Genomic DNA, 12,584 nt, shown 5'->3' with positions numbered 1-12,584 from the left:
TTTCCTTCAGTGCTCTGTAAAATACCGTCCAAGACCCAAGTCTGTGATACACGGCTGCCTGGCTCCATGGGCACTAAGACCATTGACTGTGTCCATTTACTAAAATCAGTGAGGATGAAAGTATTTTTAATTTTTTTAATGTCTATTTTTGAGAGAGAGAGAGAGAGAGAGACACAGAGCACAAGTAGGGGAGGGGCAGAGAGAGAGGGAGACATGGAACCCAAAGCGGGCTCCAGGCTCTGAGCTGTCAGCACAGAGCCTGATGCGGGGCTCGAATTCACGAACCTCAAGATCTTGACCTGAGATGAAGTCAGCCGCTTAACTGACTGAGCCACCCAGGCGCCCCAAGCTGAAATTATTTTTAGATGAAAAATAAAGATTAGGCACTGTGCCTTTTCCCTTTTCCCAATGTCTCTGGACCCTAACTGGACATCTGAATCACCTGGGGCAACTTGAAAACGTACAGATGCTCGGGGGCTACCCCAGACCTAACTCAATTCTGAGGGAGGGGCCCAGGGAGCAGTTGTTTTTGAAAATTCTCCTAAGAGGTTCTGATGTAGGAATCACAGCTGAGAGTCATTGTTCCAGGCCAGTGCCTCTCAGATTTTAATTTGCATAAAAGTCACCTGGAGAATTTGTTAAAATGCAGGTTCAGGTTTAGGAGGTCCAGGGTGGGGTCTGAGACTGCATTTCCGGCAAGTTCGCAGGCGCCGATGCCGCTGGTTGGTGTGGGTCACCGTGGATAGCCGCCTCCTGCCCCCTGCTTCTCGGCCCCCTTTCCCCCTCCGCCCACCCGGGACCGTTGTCTGGACAGCCGAGGAGCAGATCTGCTGCCCCAGCCAGGCCGCCTGGATGGCTGCTCTCAGCTTCTCGGAGAGATCTGGCCTCCAGATGTTAAGAACAGTCCTTTTAACGGCCAAAAAAATAAACTAGGCCAGCCCCTGCTCCACGGTGAATAAGCGCGTGTGTCTCGTGCAGAGGCACCGTGATGGGCAGCTGCCCGCCCCCAAACTGCAGGCAGGCTTGCCGGTGGCACGGCCAGCTGGAGTCACGGAGATGCGGGCAGAGATGACCCCCCCCCCCACCGCAGGGGGCGCAGAGGGGTGGCACGGCGGGCGCCGAGCCAGGGCTCTGTCAGTTGGGACTATTCTGAAACCATACCTCATAATAAAAGTCCTATAATTTGTGGTGGCATTGAAAACCTGCTTCCAAGTGGTGGTGTTTTGATGGAGTTCTGGAACCTTCTCTGAGGCCAGTGACCATTCCCCGAGGATGTGTCGGAAGGGAGGCAGGTGGGCATCTTGAGGAGGCCCCTGGGGAGGCTGAGGCTTTTCTGAGGGGTCCTGCGTCCCTAGTGGGGTGAGTTGGGGCAGGGCTACCTCTGACCCTTCCTTTTTCAGAGCAGGTTTTGTGGTCTGGGTCCGCCCCACCTTCCCCTCGTCTCCTTCATGCTCCCTCTTCAGAGGACACCAGAGAAGCCCCCTCTGCTTGTTCCACAGCAGCCAGACTGCAGGCTCCCTCTTAGAGCAAAGGCAGGAGCAGCGGTCAGGGCAAGGGCCAGCGTCATCACACTCAGGACGTGATTTTTGTTTTTACCCAAAAGGATGCACTGTAGGGTCTTCTTAAGTAAGAAGACTGGGAATTTGTCACATGATTTGTTTGACCTCCCTCTGTCCTGAATCTCTGTTCCCACTGTGAGAGTTCATGAAGCACCACGGACATCTCTCTGACACCTCTCTCAGATGAATTTTAATAAATGAGGCTCAAGGCAGAGAGGGCCAGTAAATACACATGGAGACAGAGGCTGGGATAGGGAAGAAGCCATAAGAAGTCTCGTTTGATTGGCGGGTGAGGACAGCTAACCTCTCACAAGTGTTTCCAAGCAATCCTCCTAGCTGGTGAGGTAGATTTATTATTTGTCTCACGGAGGATACTGAGGGTCAGAGTGGTTAACTAACCTACTCAAAGTCACACAGCCAGTTATTGCTGGAGCCAGGATTTGATCCCAAATCTACCTAGATCCAAAGACCAAGCCCATTTACACACACACACACACACACACACACACACACCCTCCTCAGGGGGCACATGAAGATAGTTGAAACTCACCTTACCTTCCAGTGAGCTCACTGCATGGGTGGGGCCACAGGGTATCAGGAAAGGTGACAGGTTTGAAACCCACTCTTTTGGGGAGAGCCTGGGGCTAGCAACCGAAATGCCCCTGTGGAGAAGAGCTTCCAGCCAGTGCCCCATCTCTCCTGAGCTCAGAAAGCCCAGGGACTTAGAAGCCTTGAAGGACACGTTCTTACGGGTAGCCCATCGAAGCCACCCGAGGCTCTGCAGTTTCCAGAACAGACGCGGAGGCAGCGCGTCCTCGTGCCCTTGCTCCAGCTGCGCGCACGACCTCAGCCTCCTCCACCCCGCTGGGCGCGCCCTGCAGCCCTGGCACCTTCTGCCGGGGTCCTGATCCGAGCCAGTTGTCTAGCGATTTAATTTGGTGAATTTACCACTGCGTCCCAGAGTTTATATTGGCACTTAACAGCAGTAATATGTGTCTCTCTCGCCAAGAACTGACTATTTTCCCAACCAAGATGGAACACCACGCACAAAAAAATAGGTTTGTGAACTAATCTGCTGTCCTGACAAGTGTCATTCACAGAATCACTGCTACGGAGCGCACTCAGAATGAAATGAGGTGGGGGTTGTCTGGCCTGGATCACAGGTGCATTTTTCCCCTGGGTTAACAAGAGTCTGGGATGAGGCACCCCTCCCCTGCAGCCGCAGGCGCTTTCAGACCACACGATCAGTACTCGTGGCAGGTTCTCTCGAGGAAAAATGGTTTAGGGATGGTGGGAGGGGTCTCTCTCCCTCCACCCCACCCCTCTCTCCCTCCCTTTTATCTCCCCTCCCCTCCCTCTCTTCCTTCCAGGGTGTTTTTTCACCTCACCACCACCCCATTGTAACGTTCTCTAGACATGCATATAATTTCCCAGACTCCAGGAGGTGCTCCCCATCAGTAAAGTAGATATATAGATATATGTACCTCCCACCCCCTGAGTACCCGTTTGGAATTCTAACGTAGAACGTAGTTGCTTTTGTATAAGGATTTGGTAAACCGCTGACACCCCTGAGGGTAGAAGCAAGATCAGTCATTTACACTCTAGTATGAACTGGTCTCCATCCCTTCTTGAGTCTGGGACACAGATGCTGCTTCTTTGCCCCAGTCTCCCCCTACCTTGGATAAGGGCTGGCCATGGGGCTTAGAGGTTCAGCTCTCCATGAAAGGGCTATCAGAGGCTTCTTAAAACAGCTTTTGTCTCTCCCTTTATGTTATAGGGAAGCCTAGAGATTCTCTCTTCTTTTGAAAAGTTCTGGATTCTTTTTTTACCAAATGATCCCTACTCGACTCATCCTGAATTGGGAAACATGGAGCAGAGTCGGGCTTGGGTGGCTATCAGAATCACCAGAGAACTGATTAAAATGCAGATTCCTGGGCCATGTCCACAAAGCCCACATTTAGGAGGCAGGAGAGCCCCGGAGGCTGCACTTTTAATAAGCCCCTAGCCCATCAGAAGGCTGGCATAGGACCACATCAAGAAACACTGGTGTGGGAGAGCATGTCACTTTTCACTACTGGCTTCGTTTATGGTCTGGAGGCCTCCATAAACAGTCCTGAGGTTACTTGTAACTAAAGCCTTCGTGAGATGTGTGCTGGTTCATGGTTGGCATCTGAATTTTAGAAAGTTGACGCTCACATTTCAAGGTCGGGTGTTGGCTCCGGCACCCTTGGGCTGAAAAGGAAAGGAAAGTACCTTTCCAATGGAGAAATTGGCTCCCCTCTAGCAAATGCCACCGACATAGCTTAATATTAATTTAGGGAATTCAGTCGTGTGCAGTTTCTGCGCAGTAGATTGGAAACCTGATAGTGCGGTTTTTGTCATCTGACTTCCCACACACCTGAGATCGCTTCCCTCGCCGGGCCCGAGTTCCCCCGCCCCCAGCCCCCAAAGGTGGCTGGAGAGGCGCAGGTGCGAGCTGGCTCTCCAGGTCCCTTTCCCCTCCTGATTAAGTGGTGTGTGGGAATACTGGAGGCCCGTGTCGATTCTCACCGATCTATGCCTCGCCCGCGCTCGAGCCACTTGTAATTCCCCACAGCCCCAGCAGGCTCTGCAAGGCAGAAAGAAATATGACCAGGCAAGTTGAGAAAATAAATTAAACTAAGTGTCAACTTTTCTTGTTTCTCTCCTCATTATTAAGAGATGGAATGGGGCTCGTTTATCAAGCAGGGGGAGAAATTAATTGACACGGCTTTAATATCATGATGTCTGGCGTGTCTGGTCACATTCCTTCATTTTTTGGAAAGGCATTTTATTATAGTTTACAGCAACCAGCTGCCAAACTACTGGTGTAAACGAGGAAGCAGGTGCACGAATGATGCCACAGCGGAAGGGCTGCGGTGCCACCCTGAAGGGGCCATGGCGGGAAGGAAAGACTGGCTTAGAAAGGGCCCCAGAGGGGCAGCCTGTTGGCTTGTGTGGAGGAAGAAGGGTACGGGGCAGGTGAGAGGGACGTCAGCAGACCTCTTGAATTCAGCCATCTGCCTCCGGTGGCCTTTTGGCCCTGAAAGTCTTTGTTCTGACCAGCCCCGAGGCTGCATCCTGCCTCCATCACGGGTCAGTGTCCCTGCCCCTGTTCTTTGTTCTTAATCAGTCCAGAGAAGGGAGTGCCACGCTGTTTATCCCTCCAGGGCGGCTGACTCATTAGGGAGGCAGTTTGCTGCACGAAGTCTCCAGCCTGACAACCAAACCCTGTTTCAGGCAGGTCTGTGGGCAGGGGCTGGAAACGTTCAGAGAAGTCACTCACCCTGTGTCCATCCTACACTGGCTTAGGAGCGCGCCGAGTTGTCTGTATAAGAGTCATCTTCGGGGCGCCTGGATGGCGCAGTCGGTTAAGCATCCGACTTCAGCCAGGTCACGATCTCACGGTCCGGGAGTTCGAGCCCCGCGTCAGGCTCTGGGCTGATGGCTCAGAGCCTGAAGCCTGTTTCCGATTCTGTGTCTCCCTCTCTCTCTGCCCCTCCCCCGTTCATGCTCTGTCTCTCTCTGTCCCAAAAATAAATAAACATTGAAAAAAAATAAATAAGAGTCATCTTCGTCGTGTGCATCTGAAAAACCTCAGTTTTCCCTTCCCTGCCTTTCTGTTGACGGCTGCAGCCGGCTCAGGCAGCAGAGGAAGCAGGCAGGTAGCTAGAATGGACGAGCGCATCTTCCCCGCCTCCCCCCTTACGCTCCTTCTGCTGGGTTGTTAGGACGAGGTGCCGTTGCCCATTGGGTAGGCGTTCTTTTAGGGAAGTGTTACAGGACAGGCTCCTAAGAGCCAGGTTGCGGGACAAGGTCAGACTCCTGATGTAGAGCGGCCCGCCTTCATACGAGGAAGTCCTTCATCTGTAAAGTAGGAACGTTCCTGTCTCACAGGAGGGAGCTGTGAGGACTGAGTTAACGGCCACCCAATAAACGCAGGCAAGCTTTCTCTTTCTCAAATTATCATGAAGAGTATGGACTGGAAATAAGTAACCACCTTTGGGATACCAGACGTTAATAATTGAGCGAGTCCCATCCCTGGCTTGGTGGGAAATGACATTCTTATGTTACAAAAGTCCAGATTACCACTCGGGTGTGAGAGCGGACGCAGCTGGTACTGTCACCCCACCTTTTGCCAAATACCTCATGTCTGAAACGCTCAGGAAACTCTAATGACAACTCCGAGTGGATTTCTCTAACATCCGGGTAACGTGCAGCCAGTGTCCCAGGGTGGCAGTCGGAAACAAGGCGCTTCTTTTGGAAAGGCAGCTTGTTTTTCTCTTGGAACAGATCCATCTTCCGAGTTCTATGTTTCCAGGGCAAAGCCAGGGCACGTGAAGCCACCCACCCTGCCACGGCAGCTCATCTCTGCTCCTCTTGCCCGATGGACGCGTGGGGAGGGGGGCTCAGACTTTCTCCATCCAGGGTTCCGGGAAAACCCCTGGAGGCAGATGAAACTGATTCGCCAAACCTGCTGTATGTAGCCCATGCTCTTCTGGTGACCCAGAAATGTTCTGAGCTGGGGATGGGGAGCACAGCCCGAGATGACAGGTCGCTAACTGACACACAGCTAAGTGGTGGTTGACCCACAGAGCATGTGAAGCACCATGCCTCGTAGCCTAGGCTCTTGCCCTCTCGAGCCCTAGGGCCACCACATCCCTCTTGAACACTTACTGACCCAAGGAAGTCCCTGACGTCCTGCTCTGGCTTAGTAGCCACGTGTCACCAGGGATGGGTCATTTAAAACAATGCCAAGGGGGCGCCTGGGTGGCGCAGTCGGTTAAGCGTCCGACTTCAGCCAGGTCACGATCTCGCGGTCCGGGAGTTCGAGCCCCGCGTCGGGCTCTGGGCTGATGGCTCAGAGCCTGGAGCCTGTTTCCGATTCTGTGTCTCCCTCTCTCTCTGCCCCTCCCTCGTTCATGCTCTGTCTCTCTCTGTCCCAAAAATAAATAAATGTTGAAGAAAAAAAAAAAAAAACAATGCCAAGTAGGGGCGCCTGGGTGGCGCAGTCGGTTGGGCGTCCGACTTCAGCCAGGTCACGATCTCGCGGTCTGTGAGTTCGAGCCCCGCATCAGGCTCTGGGCTGATGGCTCGGAGCCTGGAGCCTGTTTCCGATTCTGTGTCTCCCTCTCTCTCTGCCCCTCCCCCGTTCATGCTCTGTCTCTCTCTGTCCCAAAAATAATAAATAAAAACGTTGAAAAAAAAAATAAAACAATGCCAAGCAGTTGAGCAAAATGACGATGGCAGACCGTGCCCCACCTCTCGCGGGGTTGCCATGGAGACCAGGTAGGATGATGTATGAGAAGCATTTTGAAACCAGAAAGTGCTCCCCACGCCCAAACCCAAGAGACTTGTATTTATACTGAAAGCAGCCCACGGGTCCTGCCACTTCCTCCAACACTGGGTTATTAGCGAGAGGGGGAGGTTGCGTGAGTTATAAATATACTTGCGTACACATACCTCAAATTCCTCACGGGATATTCTGAATAAATTTGACAGTCTGGGTTTTTTTTTTCCTCCCTCATTTTTTTCCCCATTAAGCAAGTGTGTTAACTCGAGACTTGCATTGATTTTCGCTGAAGATGCATTAGGCGCCACACGATTGCCTATTAGTGTTCATTGACCTATATGATAAGAGAAGAAAATTATTTTGGGGGCGAGGAGGAGGCCAGTCCCATCTTTCCCTCCCTGACCTAAAAAGGAATTCTTTGTGGGTTAACTGTCAGATGTTCCCCAGTACCCCCATCTGTAGCAGGTCATTTTCATTGTGAGGTATCTCGTTTTCAGATTTCTATTCTCTATTTCTCTGTGTGTGTGTGTGTGTGTGTGTGTGTGTGTGTGTTCTATAGCTTTGTATTATTCAAATGAATATTCAGTTTTGTTCATTTGAATAAGAGAGGGGGGAAAAAAGGTTTGACTGTTAAATGCTTATCTCTTAAATAGAGCTTTACTTGTTACTTTCCAATAATAGCTTCATTCAGGAGAATGCTGGAGAATTTCATTTTCAAATGCGCCCTGTCAACTCCTACCCTATTTATGTCCATTTTAAACCCTTTTTGTTTGGAGTTTCATCCTCCCGACCTTTTCTTCGTGCCAGTTTTGCTGACTCCTGGGGGCCCTCAGATATGGGGGTGCTTCGTGAGAGGCTGGGCAGGTGTCATTTTGCTGATGACAGGTGAGAGGGTCCCTTTGGTGAACTAGCCTGCTGTCCCCCAAATTTTGACCCTTCGACACTGTCCCCCACACGGTTGTCAATCCCTACGGTTCCTCTTTGTTCTGAATGGCAGCTTGAGTGACTTTAAATACCTACAGTCTCTGGCTTCAGGGTGGTGCCTCCCCTTAGGATCAAGGGAGATGGGAAACCGAGCAGGGGGGATCACAGGGACACCCCCAGAGGGCCCTGATGGAGTGTGAGCCCTCGTAGACTCACCATGGATCAAAGTCCTTGCCTTGGCTGGGACCAGAGTAAGATGCCCTGTGCCCGCCCCCCACCCCACCCCATGCATCTGTCTGCTTCTTTTAGAAGCCCAGAGAGGTGAAGGGACTCTCCAGGAATACACAGCTCATTATTTGGTCCTTCCTTTTTTTGAGCAAGGATAATTCCGTGTCTCCTTTACCTGGCTGTTATGCCTCTACCTGGTAGGCTTTCATGAGCCACCATTTCTGATTCTCTGCAGGGCTCTCTTTTGGAAAAAATGGGAGGAAAGTAATCAGTCCTTCCTGCCCCTTCTCAGGAAGAATCAGACTTCCTGAGTTTCAGGTAGGATCTGTACATCTGGCAGACTGTTCAAAAGACTATGATGCCTTGAAAATATTATGCTGAGTGAAATAAACCAGACACAAAAGGACAAATACTGTATGATTCTACTTACAGAGGTACCTAGAGGAGAATGAGGTTGCCAGGGACTGGGGGAGGGACAAATGGGGAGCTATTGCTTGCTGGGTACAGAGTCTCAGCTCAGGATGGTTAAAAAAAAAAAAAAGTTCTGGAAATGGATAGTTGTGACAGTTGCACAACATCATGGACATACTTACGGCCACTGTAGCATACGCTTAAAAAATGGTTACAATGGTGAATTATATATTATGTACATTTTTACCCAATAAAAAATTTAATTTCAAGAAAGAAAAAGTCTTGGATGTCAAAAAAGGATTTTTCCTACCCACCACCCGATCCTTCCCAAATTTCTAACCCTGCTGTCTTTTCACTCTGTTTAATTTATTTGGGGGCTGTTCTCCACTGAGTTACTAATTCATCGTAAATGGTAATGCACCTCTGAGAAAAAAAATGATTATATGTTAAGGAATAACATTTATTGATAATTAAGTGTTTCCTGGTTTCTCTGCTTTCTCAAATGGAATAAATAAATATTTTAGACACAATCAACTTTGTTTTCTCTATCCGGGCCAAACAAGGTTGTCGAAACGATATAGATCTTTAAAATACTGCAAATGAGTCTTGACATCACTGAATTGTTATGCATCCAAGGTACATAGGCTTGAAATCCAGACTCTCTCCTTTGATCAGGAAAATCATTTTTGTGATACTCGAGTTTTGAGTCCTGTGGGGTTAGGGAAGGGACCAGCAGGGAGAATATCAGAGTCAGAATTTGAAATGATGCAGCGAGTCCTGCCCCCACCCTTCCTGATGCAGTCTGCATTTTAATTCCTGTCTCCTACCTCTGTCACACCTCCCCCCGGCTCTGAGTGGTGGCACAGAGTGGGAAACTGGCGATACAGGGAGCCCCGAATGATACTGGGCCTGGAGTTCAGACCGTGGTTTGCACAGCGGACCAGGAAGGCATGGGTTGCAGCAGAAAAGCAGCTTCAGTGGTGGTCAACTCGCCATCATCACCCCAACGGTGATTTGACTTACCCTGGGCACTGTTCCAGGATCAAGTACCTGTGCTCAGCAGCAGGCTGGCTGCAAACCAGGCTGTCCTCTGGCTTGTGGAGCGGTGCCCTTGACTGGCACTGGCTTCGTGTTATTTCCCAGTGGCACTGATGGGTTCGGTTCATTTGTCCACACTCTGTTACCTTCTATCCAGAGCACATGCTTGGCCCGGCAGGGGGAGGTCACGTGTGACCCACCTGTGTGGGGGCGGCGAGACCTGTAACCTGGCTGTACTAGCTTCTTGAGGCTGCTGTTAGAAATTTCCAAAAACTGGGTGGCTTACAGCGACAGAAACTTGTGCTCTCACAGTTCTGGAGGCCGGATGTCCACATAGGAGGTGTCAGCAGGGCCACGCTCCCTCTGAAGGCTCTCAGGGACACTTCCCTTGTCACTTGCAGCTTCTGGTGGCTCAGGTGTTCCTTGACTAGTGACTGCATCACTCCAGTGTCTGCCTCCGTCTTCACATGGGTTTCTCCCCTCTCTGCCTTCTAGGCCTCAAATTCCCCCCCTCCTTTCTCTCCTAAGAACACCTGTCACTGGGTTAGGGCCCGCCCTCATTCTTGAGATCCTTAACTTAGTATGTTTGCAAAATCCTTTCTTCCAAACAAGGTCCCATTCATAGGTTCCAGGGGTTAAGACGGGGACTCATCTTCTGGGAGTCACTGTTCAAACCATTACATTCATCCTCATTTGCAGGGAGGTTTCCCCTGAGTGCCAGCCTGTCCTGGCTTGCGTAGGCATTCACGTGTTGGCGGGGTTTAGATACAGGCTAGAGAGGTGACCTTCAGAGACACATGAATGTCGAGGTGACCCGCAGGCTACAAGCGAGGGTCGTGAGGGAGGGGCGAGATCCGCTCGGCAGAGACGTTCTCCTTGAGTGGGAACCTCAGACTTGTGTCACTTAGGGAGCAAATTGCTGTAGAAGAACGTTGCCTTGCTGACCTCTGCATACTCAACCATGGAGCACAGGTGGGAGCCTGCAAATGCAGAAGGAAGGGCTGAGTCCGTCTCGAAGGGAGGCAGTGATGCAGAAATGGTTCGTTCATCCATCCACCAGCCCCTCAGCACTCTCTGTGTGTGAGGGGCTCTGTGCATCCCGGGGACCCAGAGTGAATGAAGCCCCAGCCCCGTCATCGTTCTTGAAGCCCCGCTAGCAGATTCCCCCATCATCTGCCGTGTACCCTTCCCTCCCCTGAGCACCTTTTGAAGGGCACTGCATCTTAACCCTTCTTGAGGGGCCCCTAGCATCTGGGTCTAGGAAGGTGGGTAGAAGAGAGGGGATTAACAAAAATGACGCAGGTCCCCCGTGTGCTGAAGGAGTCCCTGCCTGGGTGATAGGCTTACCTGATGGTTTTCACACTCCTTTGAAGGGGGCATAGGGAGCCAACACACCAAAGCCTGAAGAGGAATTACGTGAAGGCTGCCTCTGGGCGTGGCTCTCGTCCTGCTCTGTGAACGACAGATGGACCCCAGGGGCCAGAGAGGAGGAGACGCCCAAATGAGGGAACCCAGAGAACGGCGTTGTCCCTGTCTCTACGGGGACCTGGTTTGGGGCTCAGGGTTGTACACGTGGTGAAAGGTTTTTTTGTTGGGCCTCATTTCCAACAAAACGTCATTGTGCCTGAGGACCCAGCCTCTCCAGGATGATGCTGGGGAAAACGTGCCAACTTTGAGCCTCTGTAGCACATACTTATGTCCCCCTGATGGTACATCTGACCCTCAGCCATTCGTGTCTACAACAGGCTGGGATGTGTGCTGTGGAAACACTGGCTTGGTATTCGGTGCATAGTAATAAAATATATATCCTAATGAAGACTGTGACTGCCATTTGTGTGGTAGTCCCAGCTCCCTGTTTTGCTGGAAATTGTTTCAGAGTAGACAGTGGCTGTTTCCATTCCTCTCCCTAGGAATTTTCTAGATCCTACAGCAATGATGTAGGAGCTCAGTGTTTCATCTGCCTGTCCTCTGCTGTTCCTTAGAGAATGTGGTGGTGGAGCCGGAGAGGAGAGACCTAGAAAGGACCGGAGAGATGCCCTCTCCACCCAGGGTTTCCAGGACCCAAAGTCAACACACAAGCTTGAAAAGGAAACACAGTCCTGATATAAAAGTAGCCATTTTGATTTTCATGTTCCTGGTTGGTGGGTCCAGGTTTGTGTTTGGCCAGGCTCCTATCTTTGGGGATGGCAGTGTCTTGGCCAATTTGAGCTGCTATTGCAAAGTACAATAGCCTGGGAGGCTTATAAACAACAGAAATGTATTTCTCACCATTCTGGAGGCTGGAGGTCCGAGATCAGGGAGCCAGCATGAGCAGGGTTTTGGTGAAGTCCCCCTTCCCGGTATAGAACGGCTGTCTTCTCACTGTGTGCTCACACAGCAGAAAGCAGACAGATAAAGCAGGGGTCTCTCACATCGTTTATGGGGGCACTAATCCCATTCGTGAGGCCTCCACCCTCATGACCTACGTGCCTCCCAGAGGCCCTGCCTCCTAACACCGTCACCTTGGGTTAGGATTTCAACACATGAATTGGGGGGGGGGGGGGGGGCGGGCACAACCTTCAGTCCATAGCAGAGAGCCTTGCAAATCCTGATGGGCGTGGGGGCTGTGACCTGAGGGGTGGTCGGTGTCACCACCTTAATCTGCAGGTGCGCAAAGCTCAAGGCGCAGAGTGGGGAAGGGGCTTCCCAGGATGACACATAAGTTCATACGTGCAAGGTCAGGTCTGCTGCGACCCCCCGCCCCCCACATTAGGATGTCTGCACCTGTTGCATGCATTCCCCCCGGTGTTAGTGCTCACACTATAGCCGCGTTTCATCTGAGGCGGGGCGCCGTCCTGTGAGTGGGTCCATGTGTTAAAGCAGTGCTTTCCGAGTGGGGTCACAGATGGGGCAGCGTGCTGGAAGGGCGGGAGGGGCAGTCGAGAGCGACTCAGGATGCTGAGCAGCGGTCGCCTGCCAAAATTCTTCAGTACAGCTTGTCTAGCAAAGCCGGTCTCCAGCCGAGTAAATACAGTGGATAGCTGACGGGCTGACAGCAGGCATCAAACAGTCTTAAACTGCCCCAGATCCGCAGCGCTTTGGAAGCAGCGGTAGAAAAAGGATGCCTGCGCAGA

The 12,584-nt window shown here is 51.5% G+C and overlaps 1 protein-coding gene across 4 annotated transcripts in view; it reads left to right on the top strand.

Annotated features, from left to right (window-relative positions):
* Positions 1-12,584, top strand: part of MSI2 (musashi RNA binding protein 2) — a 394,401-nt gene that overhangs the window by 301,081 nt on the left and 80,736 nt on the right. The window lies entirely within an intron of this gene.

This window comes from Prionailurus viverrinus, chromosome E1, assembly GCF_022837055.1.
Source record: "Prionailurus viverrinus isolate Anna chromosome E1, UM_Priviv_1.0, whole genome shotgun sequence".
In the NCBI taxonomy this organism is placed as follows: domain Eukaryota; kingdom Metazoa; phylum Chordata; class Mammalia; order Carnivora; family Felidae; genus Prionailurus; species Prionailurus viverrinus.
This window is presented reverse-complemented; position numbering and strand designations above follow the sequence as displayed.